At 32.1% G+C, this 21067-nt stretch overlaps 1 pseudogene; it reads right to left on the bottom strand.

Moving 5' to 3' along the window:
- Window positions 1-116: 116 nt before the first annotated feature.
- LOC134687998 (uncharacterized) lies at window positions 117-16834 on the bottom strand (annotated as a pseudogene).
- Between the last annotated feature and the right edge of the window lie 4233 nt (window positions 16835-21067).

Below are 21067 nucleotides of genomic sequence, written 5' to 3'. Positions count from 1 at the left end.
CTTATTCAAGAAGGATACAGTATGTTAAAAGGTGTACGACACTATTTGTTTGAACACAGCAATTCAACTAACTATTTCAATGAAATAGTTGTATTGAACAAATTTCCACAAACATCTCAATTAATCAAAGGAGATGTTTCATCTGTTTCTTCTGTCGTGGATTCTAGAATACATGGTATGGACTGTCTACTCGAGTTCTTTTTATTATTGTAAAATTGAGCGACATCTATCTCTGGAACTGAAACAGATCGGTAATTTTTCTTTGTGGTTGGAGCTGTTGTTTTTTGGATTCTATTACGAATTTGCTGTAAAGAAACAAATGATACTTAGTATTAAATGTAAAGTAAGGAACTGCATTACTCCTTAGAAAACAATAAAATTGGTTTTGTACCTTTATTTATAAAGGTAATCCAGATTATTAAAGATCGCCAATAAAAAAATAAATAGATGTTTTATGATTTGCCAATGAGACAACAATTCATCTAACTTAGTTAGTGCAAGCAATTATATGCAATCTTCCCAGATATAATATGAAACAATTCAATTGAGAAGACCAATTTATAACAAATCAATTGAACAGACTAATTGATAACAATTCAATTGAGAAGACCAATTTATAACAAATCAATTTACGCAAAAGATACATGACAGACATGAACCAATGACTACCACTTAAACCCAGGCTCCTCACTTGGGATATATTATGGTATTGGTGAACAGAAATGTGAACATTATTTTTTTTTAACAAAATCAGGAAAGCTATTTTTAATGTATGAATTTATAACTTGAATGAATAATCATCGGTTATGGTTTCAACAAGTTAAATTAAACAGATTAAAAAATTACCTGGGAGATTAAGGGGATTTGCTAATTGAATAGATGTTTTTGATGTGCTGTAATGAAATATTCAAGAGAAAATCAGTTTTTAAAAAATATTTCACTACATAAAACAGGAAACTGCAAAATTGTAATGTCGAAATAACTTGGAAACAACAAGTTAAACGTTGCATTGTTATGCTAGCCTTACAATAGTAAAGCCATGTTATGTTTTCCAATCTGTGAAAAATTAAATAACAAAAGTAACGAACTCCGAGGAAAATTCAAAACGTAAATTTTACAGTCCGTAATCAAATAGCATAATCAAAAACTCAAACACAACAAACGAATGGAAACAACTGTCATATTCCTGACGTGGTACAAGCACTTTCTCACATGAGTCCGCCCGTCTGTCACTATCAGGTCAAAGTATTGGTTTCAGTTTAACTGAAAAACTTTTGTGACCACTTAAAGTGGCAATGTTCAAGACGAGGTATATGGTTTAATGTTTATCCTAAATAATAGTATTGCCACAGATTTCAAGGTTAACTGAACATGGAACTGTTATAGTCCGGACGGGTCGTTGTGTCTGAGGGACACGTATTCTTGTTAATGACTTTATGAACTATATTGATTTTTTTTAATGCCATACTGACGAGATTTTTCACGCGAAAATCAAATTCAACAACATATAAAGGTTATAAGATATTTTGAATAAAAATGACTACGTACTTTTTCAAGAACTTGAGATATGCTGGCTCTCTTTGTGTTAGCGACTTGGATTTTATTGTCGATATTAACATCAACATCAGTTTCATCAACAATATTCTCCTGTAATAATTCCTCCATCAAATCTTCTAATGTAATAATACCCATGATCTACAACAAAATATGCATTTATTAGTAATTAAGAGAAATGTTTTCATATCTGCAATATATATAACATAGAATAAGATTAGAGTATAGCGTTAAAAAGCAGTATATCTACCTATGGATTGCAGTTGTCAATCGTAATTACAATGCATTACAATGCATTACAATGCATTAACATGCAAACAAGGCAGGGAAGTCCACAAACATTTTAACTACAAGCTATGGTACATTTAGTACTATTTTATGGGAAGCTGTACATACACCTTTGACCAAGTGAGTATTCTCATGTGTTAAAATTTCTTGCTATTTAAGGGAAATATTACAAAATAATATATTCAGAGTCGATTGAGTCTCCAATACACATGTTATTAGAAAATGTCTTTGACATAGGACTCTATAAAAATTCAGTTGACAGATCAAGCCATACTTTGTGTTTTGGGGAGCTTTTTTTTTCTTATTTCTTATATTTTGCGATGAAAGAATATTTTCCTATGAAATACTTTAACAAATATATAGCTATAAGTAAATGAAATTATTTTTAATGCTGTAACAAGAGATAATTCACTAAAAGACAAGCCTGTTATGTCCCTCTCTTGAACGCGGCGAAAGTTTTTTTTACGTAAGGACTCATTGAAAACTCCTTGGAGACAGTAAACTTTTATATGGATTGGTTATTCTGCGTAAATACGTCAATTACTCATTTTCTATAACATTTCTGTGAAAAATGAGTGAAAGTTATCCCATTATTTTTATTTGTTGGCCTGAAAAGTTAAAATTTTGAGGAAATAAGAGGTATGAATTGACCAAAAGAAGAAACCTTATGAAGAATACAAAGAAGTCAACTAGTGGTATTTATCTTCCTAAAATCATCTTGTGTATCCTATTTAACTGTTTGTAAGCAGATGAGATAAATATTTGATCATTTATTGGTCCAAACTGTAGTCTATCTTGAAGTGGCTTGGTTCGGATTTGTCGAAGAAATTTTGCTCGAATCGCTTTAGATGTCGTCTTTCATTATACTAGATTTTTCTCAAACTATTGAACAGATTATAACAAAACTTGACAGGAATGCTTGAAATAACCAGAATTACATAAGAACAAAGTCATATTCAGTTTATTAAACAATCATGTCTTCTAAAAGGTGTAATACCACCAAATCATGGTACGTCACATCCGGTTGTATACGAAAATAGGTCAAAAATTATTCCCTTGCATTTGACAGTTGAAGGTAATTTATGCTACATTTTATTTTAGTAAAACATTTCTGTTTCGTAAACATATGTCTTGGGTATTTCAAATCACTAAATTTTTTTTTGGGGTGGGGGGGGGGGGGGGTTCAATAGAATATTTTGTAAACTTGAGGTAACATAGTTCCTAATCTTTGTACATAAGTTAGATAAGGGGAGAAATTTTATTCGTTAACTTCCATCGATGGCTATTTTATTGCATACAATGAAATGTTACGTGGAATTTCTTTCTATAGTACTGGACAGGGTAAAACTTTACTCATGCCAATTATTTCTTTATTTGAAACAAAGATAACTTCTGCACATTTTTTTTCACTTGTGAGATTCAATATAATTTTCAGACATTAAATGCAAATCAAAACAGACGGACAACAATACAATAATCAATATACAACGTAATTTTGTGTTTGTGTTTATCTGTATTTATGTTTTCTAAAGTAAAATGACATTCTTACCTTTGGCGCCAATGAATAGGAAAGTGTGTGTTCTTTCACAAATGCTAAATGCCCTACAAATTTGAAGCAATAAATTGAAAGATTAACAAATGATTACTTTAATTGCTCTTTTGACGTATCAAAAATTCAGTATGTGATGTGAAACATATTTTCTATATATACATAATTAAATTTTGGATGTAACGCTTCTTCTGATCGGCTGAATTTATTTTGTTATGAACCCATACACATAATTAAGTCATGTGACCGTGACGTCATCAACGTTTTTTCATGGTTTTCTACGGTTTAAAATGTAATTTAGAATTAAATTATAAGAAATGACTGTAATATTTTTTCTTTCTATTCGAAATAACATAAAAAAAGTTGTGCACAACTTTTAAATAACCCGCTACGCGCGTTATTCAGTGTGCACCACATTTTTTATGGTATTTCTTCATAGACAGAAAAAAATATTACAGTCATTCCTTAAATAAATTTCTACATATTATTAGGCCGAATGAAAAACAAACATCTTACTTTACCAAGAAGTAATATGACAAAATACGGAATATTCAAAACGGTATGTTCCTTATCATATATGGTAAATTCAAAAGCTACAACACATAAAACAAATGAAAAAACACAACTGTTATGTACCTGAATTGGTACCGGTATTTTATTATATATATCTATTGAATGTTCCTATCAATTATCCGGAAAAAAAACAGGCGAAATATTCGTCATTAACACGAAGAAGATTTAAAACGCGTACGTAGAAGGGATACTGGCAAATTTAAAGAAGAAAAACACTGAAAAGTTTACTGACACGGCACAACTTTTTGGAATTTTGGGTCCTCAATTTGTTTAGCTTTTTAACTATTTTGATATGAGTCTAATGTAGACGAAACGCGCGTCTGGCGTATAAAATTAGAATCCTGGTACTTTACAGACACTGATTCGTCGTATGTTAAGATGAATTATAGATGAACTATTTACTTGATAAAGTTTAGAACAAAATCGAATGAATGCTATAAAGTATAATTTATTTTCATCATTTTAATTTTTCCAAACAGACAAGAAATGCAATTTATTATCATAATTGTCTGGTTAGTTTTGATGTGTACTGCTAAGGAGCTAAAGAGCGACTCAAATTTAATGTAAAGTTTTGGCTAATACGACCCGTCGATTTCGCCTGTAAAAGATATTTAGGTATCGGAATACTCGTTTGACCGGTAAATTTAACAATTCTGCTTTACTCCCTACTGAAAGGAGCTAAATGGCTGGTGTTGCATGTGGGCAGAATATGCTTGACTATTCGAAACACCCAGTCTTGATACGTGTTATGATTCCCTCAAAATTCTTTTTATCTTGATTGTATTTTCTTCTCTGGATTATTATGTTGTGAGTGGATAGTCACTTCTAGGACAGTGGTTAACATCTGTTGCCTCTAATTTACTTGAGAATCACACCAAATATTTTATTTGTTAGACATGAACTGAAACCGTTATTTGTAAGGACGACAAAGACTACCTTTTGGTCCTTTTAACTGGTACAGTAGGTCAAATAAGGGTAAATCTGGTTGAACAAATATGACGTCTCTAGTTGCTTTCGATGATAACAAATCTCTAATGGGTATGGTCTGGTAAGGATCGAGACATAACAATGTTTTTGTCAATAATACCGTCACAATATTATCTCTGTTACCTTCATATATCGGGATTCTGGAGAATCCAATTTCCTGTAACTAGAAAGCATTAAATTCTTTAAAAGAAATACGACTATGTTTAAACTATTCACAAATTATGATGTATACACATTGCTGTCAGGTTAGTGTTTTGTAATACGATGCACCTGTCCTCACTGGACCAAAAGTCTGATTTACGCAGGAGCTTATAATAGCTATTTCGGTCTGTCAAATATATATTTTCATAACTTTTTTTACATCATATGTAAAGATGTTTTATCAACCTAAGATAATCATATCTAAAACATTTGTTATGCGGCATGTCTAAATATACTCGTACTTCAAATTACAAATTTGTACTTATAACCATCCTACTTTGCTTTTACAATTAGATAACAAAAATGCATAAATGAAATAACCGAGTTATATTTTTTAAAATATATTCATGGTAGAGTATATATGTAGGATAAAAAAAAATTATCCAGCTCAAGCGTTTTTCTATTGCTAGCGTATACCTGTACGCAACACGCATGTAATACGTGCTACAAGCGCGTTGAAAACGCAACATATAAGTTTGAGACACGTTTAAGGCACGTTGCTTACGCTTCAAGACCGTTCGACTTTGCTTAAAACGTATGCGGGTGTGTTTGTAACAAACAATCCATAATGAAACGTCAGAAACACACCGAAAGCACAGATTATAGTCCCAGATACGAACGGGACGCCTCTCAAATGTGTTCTACAGACTTTTTTCTTTCGTACCGTGCAATCCATTTACGTAAAATAAAGGCAACAGTAGTATACCGCTGTTCAAAACTCATAAATCCATGGACAAAAAACAAAATCGGGGTAACAAACCAAAACCGAGCGAAACGCATTAAATATAAGAGGAGAACAACGACACAACACCGAAACGCAACACACACAGAAACAGACCAATCATCAGACAAAACACCACGAGAATAACAAATGTAACATGAAAACCAAATACATGAATTTGGGATAGACAAGTACCGTAAAACAAACGCCCTGACATACGCCAACCTAACTTACTTGAACGCCCGATAAACGCTTAAGGACGCTTCCCGTGCGACCAATACACACTAATAGCTCGTTTTGCACAAGTTTCAGATATGATTGACAAGTTGAATCCATTTAAAATTACTAGCGTATTGGCAGAGTAAATGATTTTTACCACTCCCGGTGTACGTCGGAATTATACGTTGATGTGTGACGCCGGTATTTAGTAAGGAATTTTTCTAGATTTGTCTATAAAGCTATATGTACTCACTACTTTAAGTGTATCCTTGTTCAAAGTGTCATCTACGTTTATCATAAACACGTCATCTATAGGAACTATTATATCTTCTGTAGTTTTCACCTTCATATCAAGAGTACTCTTCAACATAAATAAAGTAAGCATGGTAAAGTTAAATTAGAATTGCATACAAAATGAAACAATCAAGCTAATTTTAATGTCAGCTATTAGCGTAAATATTATTTTGTAATTGGCTTACAATTAATGCTAAGTAGATTGGCTCATACAAAAAAAAAATACTGGCAACATCTCAAAATCAAGATTTTATGTATTTTTGAAGCTGAGCTATACTATGGTCGGGTTGTTGTCACTTTGATACATTCCCCATTTCCATTCTCAATTTTATTATTTGTTGGTAAAATTTCAAAATATCAGATATTCTTCTATGACGCTTATCTTTCTCTTTAATTAAACCATATCAAATTTCCAAAACTTTTTAATGTCAGTTGTATTTTGATCGACGTTGAAAATAAAAAATAATGTCTGCAGAACTAAGTAGTCAAGATGATATTAGAAAATATCTTTTGAAAATTAAGTCTATTTGTAGTTGTTCAATTTAAAGTAAAACGGTTGTTTTATTCTAGATCTAATTTGCTTCAATTTATATAAACAAATAAATAACTTATGTATATTAATTTGAATATTAATATCTGATACACGATTTTCAAGGTGAATGTAAGAGGGACACAAATTTGCCTAATCACAGTTTGCATTCCCATTAACACATTATGTCACTCTCCGGGGATTTGTAAAAAAAACATATTCCACTAACAACTGTCATATAAATGAAACAGTTTAAAATTTCTTTTGTCAAAATATAATTCAAAAATCTTTATCTTTCAAGAGTTTGCTTTTATGGATTTCTGAATTACATTAAGTTTGCTTCCTATAAATAAATAATTTTGTACGTTTGTACAAAGTAATCATGATTATGATTAATCCCAAATTTCTAAACTCGATATTTTTATTAGTGTAGCAATGCAGTATTGACAAAAATTCTAACAATCTTACCTTTTAAAAGTTGTAGTCAAACCTTTTATCATACCATAAAAACAAATATGTTATTTTTTGCTACGTCGTCAGAAATTGTTCGGCACAAATTTCATGATAGAAGTTCAAGAAATCGTCCAAAGATTGTTTTTCTTTATAAGATACTTAATCAACGTCGAATATTTATGAAGGAAAACAAAACTCGATTTAAGTATTTTTTTTATATATTTTTTTTTGTATAATTATAGTAAAAATTGATTGAAATGATTTTACATGTGCTAACTTTAAAATAGTCTACGGATGAATGATTATAGGAGAGCACATTTAATTTAGCCTAGTTTATGTCTTTCGTACATTTAGTTACACATTTTCATGCAGGAACAACTCAATAACTGCATCAATTCACCATTTGAAATCATTACAAAGTATGTTTGCTAACTATATGACAAGCTTTAGATCTATGTAATAAGTAATTTGGGACCTTTATTATTCTGACTTCGTCTTGCGTAAATGGTTCTTCTACTCCATTCTCTGTATCCGCACCAGCTTCAGCGTGTAAATCCACAAGGACTTTAAATTGTGATCGCTTATAGAACGTGCCTTGGTCAGAGCCAAGTAAACAGTCCAAAATCTTAGCTATAGGCCAAGTTACTATGCAGGTTATTGCAATTAGGAGGTACACTAACCTAAACAAGAATAATATATATATATATATATATATATATATACTGGACGATAACTGTATATTCTGACAAAAAAAAACATAAAATTGTTCAATCATATCCTGCAATCCCTAATAAAGATACATTTAATTTTATCATCGGTATAAGGACATCATTCGTAATGATAGCTCAACATGCAGTCTTCTTATACGTTTATGTATTTCTCATCCAATTTTTTATGGAAATATTCTTTATAAAGCACAAAAATGTCAGTATTCACCGCAGAAACTAACAAAACCTTTAGATAGACTTATTAAGAAGGGATGTGGTTACGATACTGTTGTCAGGTCATTAAAGATTGCATATTTTGGCGTAAACATTGATTCACTTATAGGGTCTTTGAATCGGAACTAAACACATTTATTGAAAAACCACTTGTTGGCATGACACGGGTTATGTTCTTCTCATATATGTTATGATGGTATGATACTAAACCCCTATCGGGAAGGATTGTGCCTGATATTCATAATCTTTCAATCAGTTTAATTGAAGTTTGGAGCTGGCATGTCAGTTAACTGCTAGTAGTCTGTTGTTATTTATGTATAATTGTCATTTTGTTTATTTTCTTTGGCTACATTTTATGACATCAGACTCGGACTTCTCTTGAATTGAATTTTAAATGTACGTACTAGTATTGTTAATATGCGTTTACTTTTCTACATTGGCTAGAGGTATGGGGGAGGGTTGAGATCTCATAAACATGTTTAACCCCGCCGCATTTTTGCGCCTGTCCAAAGTCAGGAGCCTTTGGTCTTTGATAGTCTTGTATTATCTTAATTTTAGTTTCTTGTGTACAATTTGGAAATTAGTATGGCGTTCATTATCACTGAACTAGTATTTATTTGTTTAGGGGCCATCCGAAGGACACCTCCGGGTGCGGGAATTTCTCGTTACATTGAAGACCTGTTCGTGGCCTTCTGCTGTTGTTTTTTTTTGTGGTCGGGTTGTTGTCTCTTTGATATATTTCCCATTTCCATTCTCAATTTTATTATACATAAACAATTGGGGAGAAACATTATTGAAAGGACCTATAAGGAAATAGAAATGAATAGGTCAGAAAATTATTTTTAACATGGATAGGTCCCGGTCTGCATATAGACAATACAAAATAACAATTCAAAAATGAAGATCGTCCTAATAATACAGAAAAAAGAAGATGTAGCATGGTTGCCAATCTGACGACTGGTTTTTTTTTATAGGCAACGGTTTACCGTACGACCTTCAACAATCTTAGAAACACAACCGGATATTCGGCTATAAAAGGCCCGATATAAAAAATATATATGAAACAAAAGTATTAAAAACGTGTAAATAAGTATATGACCGTATTAGACATTAAACAGATAAACGAATATAATAAGCAGAGAAATTAAACGAAGGCAATTTAAAGATAAAGTTATTTATACCAACAAAAAAATGCGAGTGCGAAAGTGTTAATTAATCGACAAACTAAACATTTCTGGATGGTAATGCACCAAAACAGGGGTATGACATTTGTGCCCATTTTTTATCTTTCATTTGCTCCTATATTTTTTTTATTACAAGCGTCAATTCTATATTTGCTGATATTTGTATTTATATTTTAATACGGTGAGTAAATACATGAAAATGTGCTATACCTAACAGGTATATTGGTAAAAAATAGATATAGACGATGTTCACTTATGCTCAAGTTAATTTTGGTACTGTGGATTCATTATTATTCGTTGTATACCAATTTTCGTGGGTTTCGTTGGTACAGGTGAACCACGAATTAAAATGTTCAACGAATATCATATTTACAATAAGCGTTGTATACGGAGATTGGCTTAACCACGAAATCAAGTATCCACGAATATGCAAGTTTTCAGCAATCCACGAACATTGATACCCACGAAAATAAATGAATCCACAATATATAATGTTCAGGAATTTGGATGTGACACGATTAAATTAATGACACGAGCCGGGAGTTAATTCGTTGGTAATCGATGGCCCAACACATTGGCGGCACAGTGCCCTGAAATATAATTCACAGCTTTAAGCTAGGTTCACACTGCGATCAGATCAACTCGATGATCCCGATTGTTCAAATGTCCACGACCAAGCTCAACCAAATTCTTGATCGGGGCTGTTTACGACTTCTACCCAACAGCATTCTGACTGTACACGACCTTAACTTGACCATTTACGACTCCTTAATGACTCCAGTGGCTGACACGACGACAACTGTGTAGCCAGTTTGATAGACTTGCACTTACTTATTTAAGAGGAACCAAATGCTTATAAAAACTTCCTCATAGTGGACACTGGACACATGTTTGATTGCTATTTTTTTTGGGAAATGACACCACAGAATGAGATTTGTCACTGGATTAGTACTTATGTTAGATAGAAATATACATTAACTTTACTATCCCCATTTCCTTGCTTTCTTACAAATAAAAGCGTACTGTTTGTGTCATATATGTGCATATGTAACATGTGTTAAATAGTTCAAGTTATTTTTTGTTGTATCCATGACAACAACCTGCTTTTTTTTACTAACTAGAGGCTCTAAAGAGCCTGTGTCGCTCACCTTGGTCTATGTGAATATTAAACAAAGGAAGCAGATGGATTCATGACAAAATTGTGTTTTGGTGATGGTGATGTGTTCGAAAATCTTACTTTAATGAACAGTCTTGCTGCTTACAATTATCTCTATCTATAATGAACTTAGCCCAGTAGTTTCAGTGAAAAATTTACTATAAAGTACAATGACTCCTTAGGGGGTTAATTGACCATTTTGGTCAGGTCCACTTATTTGTAAATCTTACTTTGCTGAACATTCTTGCTGTTTACAGTTTACCTTTATCTATAATAATATTCAAGATAATAACCAAAAACAGCAAAATTTCCTTCAAATTACCGATTCAGGGGCAGCAACCCAACAACCCGTTGTGAGATTCATCTTAAAATTACAGGGCAGAAAGATCTTCATCTGATAAACAAATTTACCAAAATGTCAGATTTGCTCTAAATGCTTTGATTTTTGAGTTATAAGCCAAAAACTGCATTTTACCCCTATGTTCTATTTTAACTGTGGCGGCCATCTTGATTTGATGGCCGAATCACCAGACACATTTTTTTAAACTAGATACCCCAAAGATGATTGTTGCCAAGTTTGGATTAATTTGGCCCAGTAGTTTCAGAGGAGAAGATTTTTGTAAAAGATAACGAAGATTTACGAAAAATGGTTAAAAATTGACTATAAAGGGCAATAACTCCTAAAGGGGTCAACTGACCATTTCGGTCATTTGACTTATTTGTAAATTTTACTTTACTGAACATTATTGCTGTTTACAGTTTATCTCTATCTATAATAATATTCAAGATAATAACCAAAAACAGCAAAATTTCCTTAAAATAACCAATTCAGGGGCAGCAACCCAACAAAGGGTTGTCCGATTTGTCTGAAAATTTTAGGGCAGATAGATTTTGACCTGATAAAGAATTAAACCTCGTCAGATTTCCTCTAAATGCTTTGGTTTTCGAGTTATAAGCCAAAAACTGCATTTTACCACTATGTTCTATTTTTAGCCGTGGCGGCCATCTTGGTTGGTTGACCGGGTCACGCCACACATTTTTCAAACTAAATACCCAAATTATTATTGTGGCCAAGTTTTGTTTAATTTGGCCCAGTAGTTTCAGAGGAGAAGATTTTTGTAAAAGCTAACGACGACGGACGACGACGACGGACGACAGACGACAGACGACGGACGACGACGACGACGGACGCCAGACGCCAAGTGATGGGAAAAGCTCACTTGGCCCTTTAGGCCAGGTGAGCTAATAATATTGCAAACAGGGTTAAAGATGTCTCATATTTCCCAAAATTTGGCATAAATTGAATTTCAATCCCCTGGAGGATACCTTTTCTGAAACTATTAATATCATTTGTTTTTCGACTCATGTTTTTTTTTTAATTGTACTTACAAGCGTATGAAAAAAGTGACTGTAAACATTCGACCATACAGTGACATATACGCCCGACCATCCGTCGAACATCCCCAAATCAATAACCGATTTTTCCCTTTGAAAATCCAATTGAAAAGACAAAACAGATAAATTGTATATTGTACCATAATATACAAGGTATACTAAAAGCCAAAATCTTCTTAAAAAATTAAAAACACAGCAGATATATAGTTTAACTACTAAATATTAGTTATATAAATCTGTAAATTAAAGCTAATATGTTAAAAGTCTAAGTTATAAATGTTCATTTAACCATACTTACGGAGATAAAGTTGCACCTATTGCTAACCCATACTTTGATGTAATTGATTGTGGAATAACTCTGAAGAATATAAATGCATATACCAGTAAAGTTACTTCTTTAATAGCTCCTCATGAAGATTGAAGCATTGGTCATATATAATTTACATATATTTTATTAAACTCACAGCTTGTTTATAACATTCATTCTTCCTGACTTTTTTTCTACTTCAAAGTTCTATAATACCAGTGTAAACTGATTATCTTTGTACCCTAGTTAATCAATTTGTATGTAGTTCAAGATATTGTGCACAACTTCACCCTTTATATACCTCTTTGAAATTAAACCTTAGAAAATACCAATACAAATATATTGGATAGCTTCTCTTCCAACCCACCCCCAAAAATTATGAAGTATGAAAATTAAACAGAAATGCCTCATACATATATTACGATTATAATTTTATATCTTTGTATGTAAATTGTTCATCTCAATGCAGACGTATTCATAGCGTCTAATTTTGAATCTAAATTAAAGATATTTGTAATAAAATTATCATTATACACGTTGATATAAACAATACGTAATTATTGTGGTGAATACTTTGAATAGCCATTATGTGGCATGCCAATAGTGGAACAAATACATAAAAATGTTACTTTTGATGGGAAAACTCATATAACAGCACTAAACAGAACAGCCTCTCGGCAATTGTTTTTTTTTTTAAATATGCGTAATAAATATTAAGATTAGAAACAAAGTTGTGAGCTTCTTTTACCCTCTTCATTTTCTAAAAAAAATTGTCTGTTTTGTAGCTCACCTGACCCATCAGAATCAACAAACACACATATTTCAGATTTCCTAAATGATACTTCTGGGAAGAGTTATAAAGGCCAAAAATAAGTACGATATCTCATGACAATGCCCTGTTTCAAACACAACATCATACCCATTGCGCCACTATCCAAACAGATGTCCATGGGAACAACTACATTCATGTTGGAACATTCAACTTTTTAGTTACTCTGGAAATTAGAAAAGACAGCATGAAACTGCATCTCTTCCAAACCCAGTACCACAGAAGAAAGTCAAAAGGAAAAATTTCCTTTACCTGTTATTGAAATATTTAATTGGTTATGAATTTATTCCTAAATTGTAGCATCTTTGTCCTCGTTCTAAATCAAATAAATACTAAATGAAAAATGTTATTCCTCGTCCTTCTGAGGGTTGTAGCATTTGTGTTTCCCATCGTTTATCTGTGCATTATCTTCTGGTACAATGCCCTCGGATAAGATTATTTTATCACGAATTTAATCCTTTCATTCCGATAGAAGAAGTTTCTTATTGTGCATAAAATACAATGTTTTAGTTTACTCTAATGGCCCACATGAATTATAACACCTTGGTTACTGTGTTAACTCGCAAAATAAATAGTTTAACTCAATTGAGAATGGCAAAGAGTAATACTTTTTTTTAAATTTGATTCAGTGTTTTTCACTGACAACAACAGTCAGTCCGTTGTAGATGGCCCCAAAATATTTCTATAACAACATAATTTGTCCAAAGGCAAAAACTATGTCAAGATGTCAAATTTTGAATAGAAACATATCGAAAGAGTATGTAATGCATATTTAAAATTGGTTGATTACGCGATTTAAATAAAATAAAATGACCGATTGTTTCTTTGTTAAAAACGGCATCTCAGTTGATTCCAAATTCCAAATTGTCCGTAATCTTAAACTTTTGTCATCACCTCTATCTTGGAACTTTTTACGTGAGTTTACCCGGCCAGTTCTTGTTAACAATACTTTGCGATTTATAATCAAACACTGTGTATGACGTTTATACACTAAATCCGTTGGAAGAGTACTGATTAATATTTTATTTTCAGAGTCAAAATATCAGTTATCATGAGCTTGCGAGTACTTTTAGATCTGAACTTTTTTGAGTTTTTTGTCGTGTTTTCTTGTGTTGGGTTATTTCGATTGAGTTTCGAAGGAAGTCAGGACGTAAAATTATGCGGTTGCTGTGGATTTGCTACATGTACCATTTGTTTTTCTCTTATGTTCGTCTTACTAAAGCATACACCTGGTCATTGGTTTTCTTGTTTTACGTTTTGTCATGATCAGAGTGTCACTAATTAGTATTTTGTAGATAAAATACGCCTCTGTGTATTCAATTTTGCAATAAAACCACGTCTGTATTCATTCGTTCTGTATGCTAAATCGAGTAAATTCTTCATATGCGCATGAAAAAAAGGGGAAAAACAACATTATTCACTCTTTATACATCAAAACGAATTCAATTGAAATAAAATCTTTTAAAATTCTTCTACTGAGCATAGAAAAACATGAAACAATTACTTACTCAGCAAATATCAAAACTGAAACAACTGAAACAACAACGGCATAGACTGGACTGACAAGTTTGTCCAAAAATATTGGCATTGATTCTTCTGCTGCTGAACATGCTAACAATAGGGATACTAACAGAAGATGATGTTGCTTTAACAGTGGCAAGATTCTCTTTGCATATTTTCTCTCTTTTTCACTTCCTCCCTCTGTCATTGTTTTAATTGTCGTGATGTCAAGAGAAAAATATCCAATAGTTAACCCTGATGTCAAACCTACAAAAAAAAAGACGTATAATAAAGGCAACCGTAGTATACCGGTGTTCGAAAATCATAAATCGATTGAGAAAAAACAAATCCGAATCTATTTACAAACTAAAACTGAGAGAAAAACATCAAATATAAGAGGAGAACTACGACACAACAGAAACACAACATTGAAACGTAACACACACAGACACGAACTATAATATAACAATGGCCATATTCCTGACTTGGTACAGGACAAAAAAGAAGACGTATAAGCAACCTTAATTGTCATAAAATATATGTAGTTTTATTTTATAATTTTCATCTTTTCTCTATCAACATTGATCTAACACTTTGCACTGTTGTTAAAACACCTGAATTTGAGGTAGCTTTAATAGTGTCTAATTATGAATTAACATTGATATGGTTATATTTATAAATTAACTGTTTATTAAATTTAGAAATTTTGAAATACTACGGCTTTTCTACCTCAGACATGAATTGCCTTACCTGGAAATGGCAAAACTTTGAGGAATTTTGGTCCATAATGCTCTTCAACTTCGTACTTTATTTGGCCTTTTAACGTTTTTGGATTCGAGAGTCACTGATGAGTCTTTTGTAGACTAAACTCGCGTCTGACGTTTATACAAAATTTAGTCCTGGCATCTATGATGAGTTCATTTACTTATTAGTATGGAGCTTCGAGAGCATCGAGATATTTGTAAACTCTAAAATTGAAGAACATTACTACAACAGACAAGTGTGGTAGGTGCAAATACTTGTAGTTTTTTTTTATGCATAAGTATAAATTCCACCGTAAAAAAAACAAACAAGAAAGATTAAAAGATATATCTTTTTCAAGCACGAATTTGCATCTCTGCTTCCGGCGACAATTCTATAAATGTATCATTTGTATTATTTGTATTATTTGGGTATATATAAAATTAGGCTACATTTTGATATAATAACATTTATTATTCACAGTACTAAATTATAAATGGGTCAAGTGTAAAAACTTCTTATGAGTCATAACAACATAATATATATAAATATATATATATATATATATATGTCGGTTTGAATAACGATTGTTTACAAGTGGATCTTAATAAAAAGGTTAATGTTTGCGTATATTTTTTATGGTAATTAGCTAGCGTCAAACAAATGATAAGAATATTCATAAATGTTATTGACACCCCCTAGCCGCCCCCCCCCCTTTTACGACAAGCGATCAGACGATAGTTTTAAGTTGGCGCTCCAACGCTAGTCGATTCATTTGTCTTTTAAAATACAACTACTATAATCGGATCGGGATTATCCTAAGTTGGTATTTTTATATTGACAGGGCGTAATCAATACAACGGCTTCATTTAGCTTTTTTAAAAAGGGTCTACTTTTATTTATTCCATTTATAGTATAAACGTTGAGACAATGCACATTGTCTACTCGTATTCCACTAATCGAGATGTATACACATGATGGGAGGGTTCAGCATATACCGCTAGATCGGTATTTAGCTTTCCTTTACCCCTTCTAAGCAAACGGACTTCCCCATCTCGGCAAACTGAAGGATCGAACTGCTTGACGAAACATTTCAAGGTAATTTTACGTTACTCTCTCATTAATTATTTTGATTCATTCAAGTATTACCGTTTAAGATTCCCATTAATTAACACAAGACACGTTAAAGTCTGTATACCATAACATGGAACCTATAAAAATGACACATACCTGCAAAAAGTACAAGACCGACATAGATGCCACAGTATATCCAAAACTCACTATCTGTATAAGACAAAGGCTGCTCTTCCTTTTTATAAATTGTCCCATTACAATCTATTTGTTCCTCGCTCACAACAACACATGTACAATTTATAGACATTTCAACAAACAATAGTTTCTAGTAAATTACTATGTCAGTTTATATCAATTGAACTTGCGAAATAATTTATCTGAAAGCCACAAAGGTCACGGTTAAGATCCCCAGGTTTTACAACCTTTATATATATAGATATGTATACTTTGTTCATTAAATAATATCAAATAGTTTAAGGCCTTTCTATAATTCCTCGTATACATTAACTGCAAGTCAGTTAATTATGATAATTTAAGAATAAAACCCTCGTTTGTACATAAATGCTTTCAATGTACATGTATATGGTAACTAGATTTAATGATAACACACAAATCTGATAAAACAGTTTGTATTGACCCAACCCTCATAGTTTTTTAAGGAGGAGATTTCCTACAATACTATTTTCGGGTTGGCTAGTTGGACTATTATAGCTGTACACCACCCTTTTCATATATGTCATGCACTAAATCGAAAGAAAGTCATTCCGTCATTCTGCAACGAACAGTTTTACGGACTTTTCCATTTAATATTTTTATTTTTAGTATGTGAGTCAACTATGATGAGTAACAGATCGGGATTACGTTTGGTTTTGCTTTTCTGAATTTTGCCGAATTTACAGGCTTTGGACAGATTTGCAGTTTTTGTCATAAACGCCCTTAAGAATTAGTTGATTTATTGTATGCAAGTCGACTATGATGAGGGTCAGGACGAATTTACGTTTGGTTCCAATTCACTGATGTGCTTCGGACTTTGAAAAAATCGTAAAAATAATTCAGATTTTTTTCTAAGCGCCTTCACATATTGTGCTAATTTTTTTATATGAGTCTAACACATGCATGATGAGTTACAGATCGAGTTAACGTTTAGTTCCGCTTCTCTTCTTTATTCCGAAAATATCTCGTGACAAAAACAGTTGTAATGACTTTTTTTTATAATCGGTTTCACAACTTGAGCTTTATAATAACCTTAACAAGACACGGGGTATTTGTAATCAGTAATTATTAGATGAATGATTGGTATGTGCTTGCTTTAAGTTCATTTGCAAATATTAAAACGAGGACGAGAAAAAATATTAATCACAAGTACAAACTGAAAACAAAATTTAAATTTTTGCTATGCAAGGCGGGTTGCAATTTCAGACTGCCACAGAAAAACGCTGTTCATTTATAAATGCAAAATATTCAGTAATAAGATAAAAAAATCCCTATTGGATTGCGAAAAGAAAATATCAAGTTTTTTTTATCAATGAGTATAAATTGACATTTGTGTCATTGACCTTGCGACCCTTTCACACTTAAACAAAAGATCACTCAAGGTCAACGAGTTATTATTATGCGTATTTGTTAGGGGTGACTGCGCTCGATTTGTAATCAAATAGATTAAATGATCAAACATTTAAACAAAGAATGAAACTTGATAATTTCTGTAACGGTTAGATAATTATTACGCAAAACCAATAATTCACTGATGTGCTTCGCACTTTGAAAAATTCGTAAAAATAATTCAGATTTTTTTCTAAGCGCCTTCACATATTGTGCTAATTTTTTTATATGAGTCTAACACATGCATGATGAGTTACAGATCGAGTTAACGTTTAGTTCCGCTTCTCTTCTTTATTCCGAAAATATCTCGTGACAAAAACAGTTGTAATGACTTTTTTTTATAATCGGCTTCACAATTTGACCTATATAATAACCTTAACAAGACACGGGGTATTTGTAATCAGTGATTAATTAGATGAATGATTGGTATGTGCTTGCTTTAAAAGTTCATTTGCAAATATTAAAACGAGGACGAGAAAAAATATTAATCACAAGTACAAACTGAAAACAAAATTTAAATCTTTGCTATGCAAGGCGGGTTGCAATTTCAGACTGCCACAGGAAAACGCTGTTCATTTTTAAATGCAAAATATTCAGTAATAAGATAAAAATCCCTATTGGATTGCGAAAAGAAAATATCAACTTTTTTTTATCAATGAGTATAAATTGACATTTGTGTCATTGACCTTGCGACCCTTTCACACTTAAACAAAAGATCACTCAAGGTCAACGAGTTATTATTATGCGTATTTGTTAGGGGTGACTGCACTCGATTTGTAATCAAATAGATTAAATGATCAAACATTAAAACAAAGAATGAAACTTGATAATTTCTGTAACGGTTAGATAATTATTACGCAAAACCAATAATTTGGTCTATTGTATAATGAGATGGATATCGTTTAACCCTCTTTATTCAACATAAATTTATATTTAACTTAGTTGTACAACAGTAACAAGAACGTGATCTGAATAAGATTAACGCAGATACTGTGTAAATGGTTATTTTAGAATATTTGATATTCATATATGAAATAAAAACAAATTCTATGATTTCACATATTTCAATTTGATTAATATATTGTGATGAATAAAAGTGAGTGATATTCACACTCTCTGTCGTCCTCATAACAAATCAGTTGCATACTTGTACTGCTTATTACATGTACCCCTATAACAGTTTGTTACATGATCTGCTTACCCTTGGAGCACCTGAGATCACCCCTAGTTTTTGGTGGAGTTCGTGTTGTGTATTCTTTAGTTTTCTATGTTGTGTCATGTGTTCTATTGTTTTTCTGTTTGTCTTTTTCATTTTTAGCCATGGCCTTGTCAGTTTGTTTTAGATTTATGAGTTTGACTGTCCCTTTGGTATCTTTTGTCCCTCTTTTGTTACGAGACCCTTAATCGTCTATCTTTAAGTTAAGTTTTCTCACACGACATGCATTTACCAAGTTACCCTGCATATTTTAGTTCCGTTATTAACATAGTCTTATGTTTGATTTTGTCAGATTTTATGCACTTCCCCTTTTTACAATATACCTCCGGTAATTTTGCCGATATTTTTTATTTGCTCTGATCATGTATTATGAAGCTTAAAAGTTAGGCTAAATATATTAAAGGTAGAGTCATACCCATAAGTCAAAAATATCATATTAATGACATTTCCAAGCGGCTTTTTTATAGTACGAGCACCATTCGATCCACCGCAGAACAACATAAATTACCGTTATAATGATACAAAATAAAGATAGGGTCACCGACTTCATTTTTACGGTATACATCATTCAATGTTGTGTTCTTTGTGAAAAAAATCCTATAAAACGTCGAAATAATCGTAACGTCGCCGTGTTGCCGGCCGTAAAACGTTGTTTTTCAAGTTGACGTTTTTCACTACCAACAAGGTGAAAAAATGATTTTTGGACAACAAAGGAAGTCGGTGACCCTATCTTTATTTTGCATCATTATAACGGAATTTTATGTGTCAACAACATACAGTTTTTAAAGAAAAATCTATGGAGTAGAATAAAAGATTTGGCGATTTTAAGACACATTTTGTATGTTTTTTCGCTGATTTTAAGTGCTTTCTATACAAATATTCACCCATATTAAAAGAAATCAATCTGCAATATTTCAGATAATAAAATAGATAAATGCATTATTTTTTCGATTGTCAGTTGTAGTTCACCGAGCCAAGATTGTATGCAAAATCTGCGACATAGCTCATTAACTGTTCCTTGACCTTAACATTAAATCGTCAGTGACAGACATCAATCATAAAACAGAACTATTATATGAAGACAAGTATTTATATCATCAGCATAAAACTCATTAGACAAACACACCACCCATTACTTCTACGTTTTATCTATTAGTGCTCAAAATGCGAACATTTCATAAGCGCAGTAACGACTTGTTCATGAAATAGGATGCTTTATCTTATCATTGTAGTATACATAATCATAAGGCAACACGCCAATTGTAGATGAAATATTGTTTGTATTGGCTAAACATAAACATAGGATGCAAGACATTGTTTTATTCAGTCTTTTGTAGAAAACACCCATTTTTAGTAAACATCAAAGCCTGTTTCTTAATCTTGATAAAGCAATTCCCAGAGTCACTTTCTTCATTGACGAATATCGAATCAATCATGTCTGGAGACTCAGTTTGACTACAAGTGTTAATACTAAGCGTACATGTTTCTATGACACTGGTATTGTCATAAGTTTCTGTTTTTACCGGGGAGCTTATAACAGCACTTGATTCAGATTGTTTCATTTTTCTAGTAATTTCTTTACATTTTTTATATCTTGCTTTTCTTTGTTCTCTTCTGACGTTTCGTTTCTTCAGGAGCTCATTTAATTTTAATGGATCGGGAAATATTTCAATAACTTCTCTACTGTCTTCATCTGGATTCCTGTTTTTCTTAACTAGCTGTACTCTTGAACTAATACGTAATTCACTAGCGAA

The sequence above is a fragment of the Mytilus trossulus genome, chromosome 10 (genome assembly GCF_036588685.1).
Source record: "Mytilus trossulus isolate FHL-02 chromosome 10, PNRI_Mtr1.1.1.hap1, whole genome shotgun sequence".
Lineage (NCBI taxonomy): Eukaryota > Metazoa > Mollusca > Bivalvia > Mytilida > Mytilidae > Mytilus > Mytilus trossulus.
The sequence above is the reverse complement of the archived record's forward strand: the minus strand, read 5'-3'. Positions and strand labels throughout refer to the sequence as shown.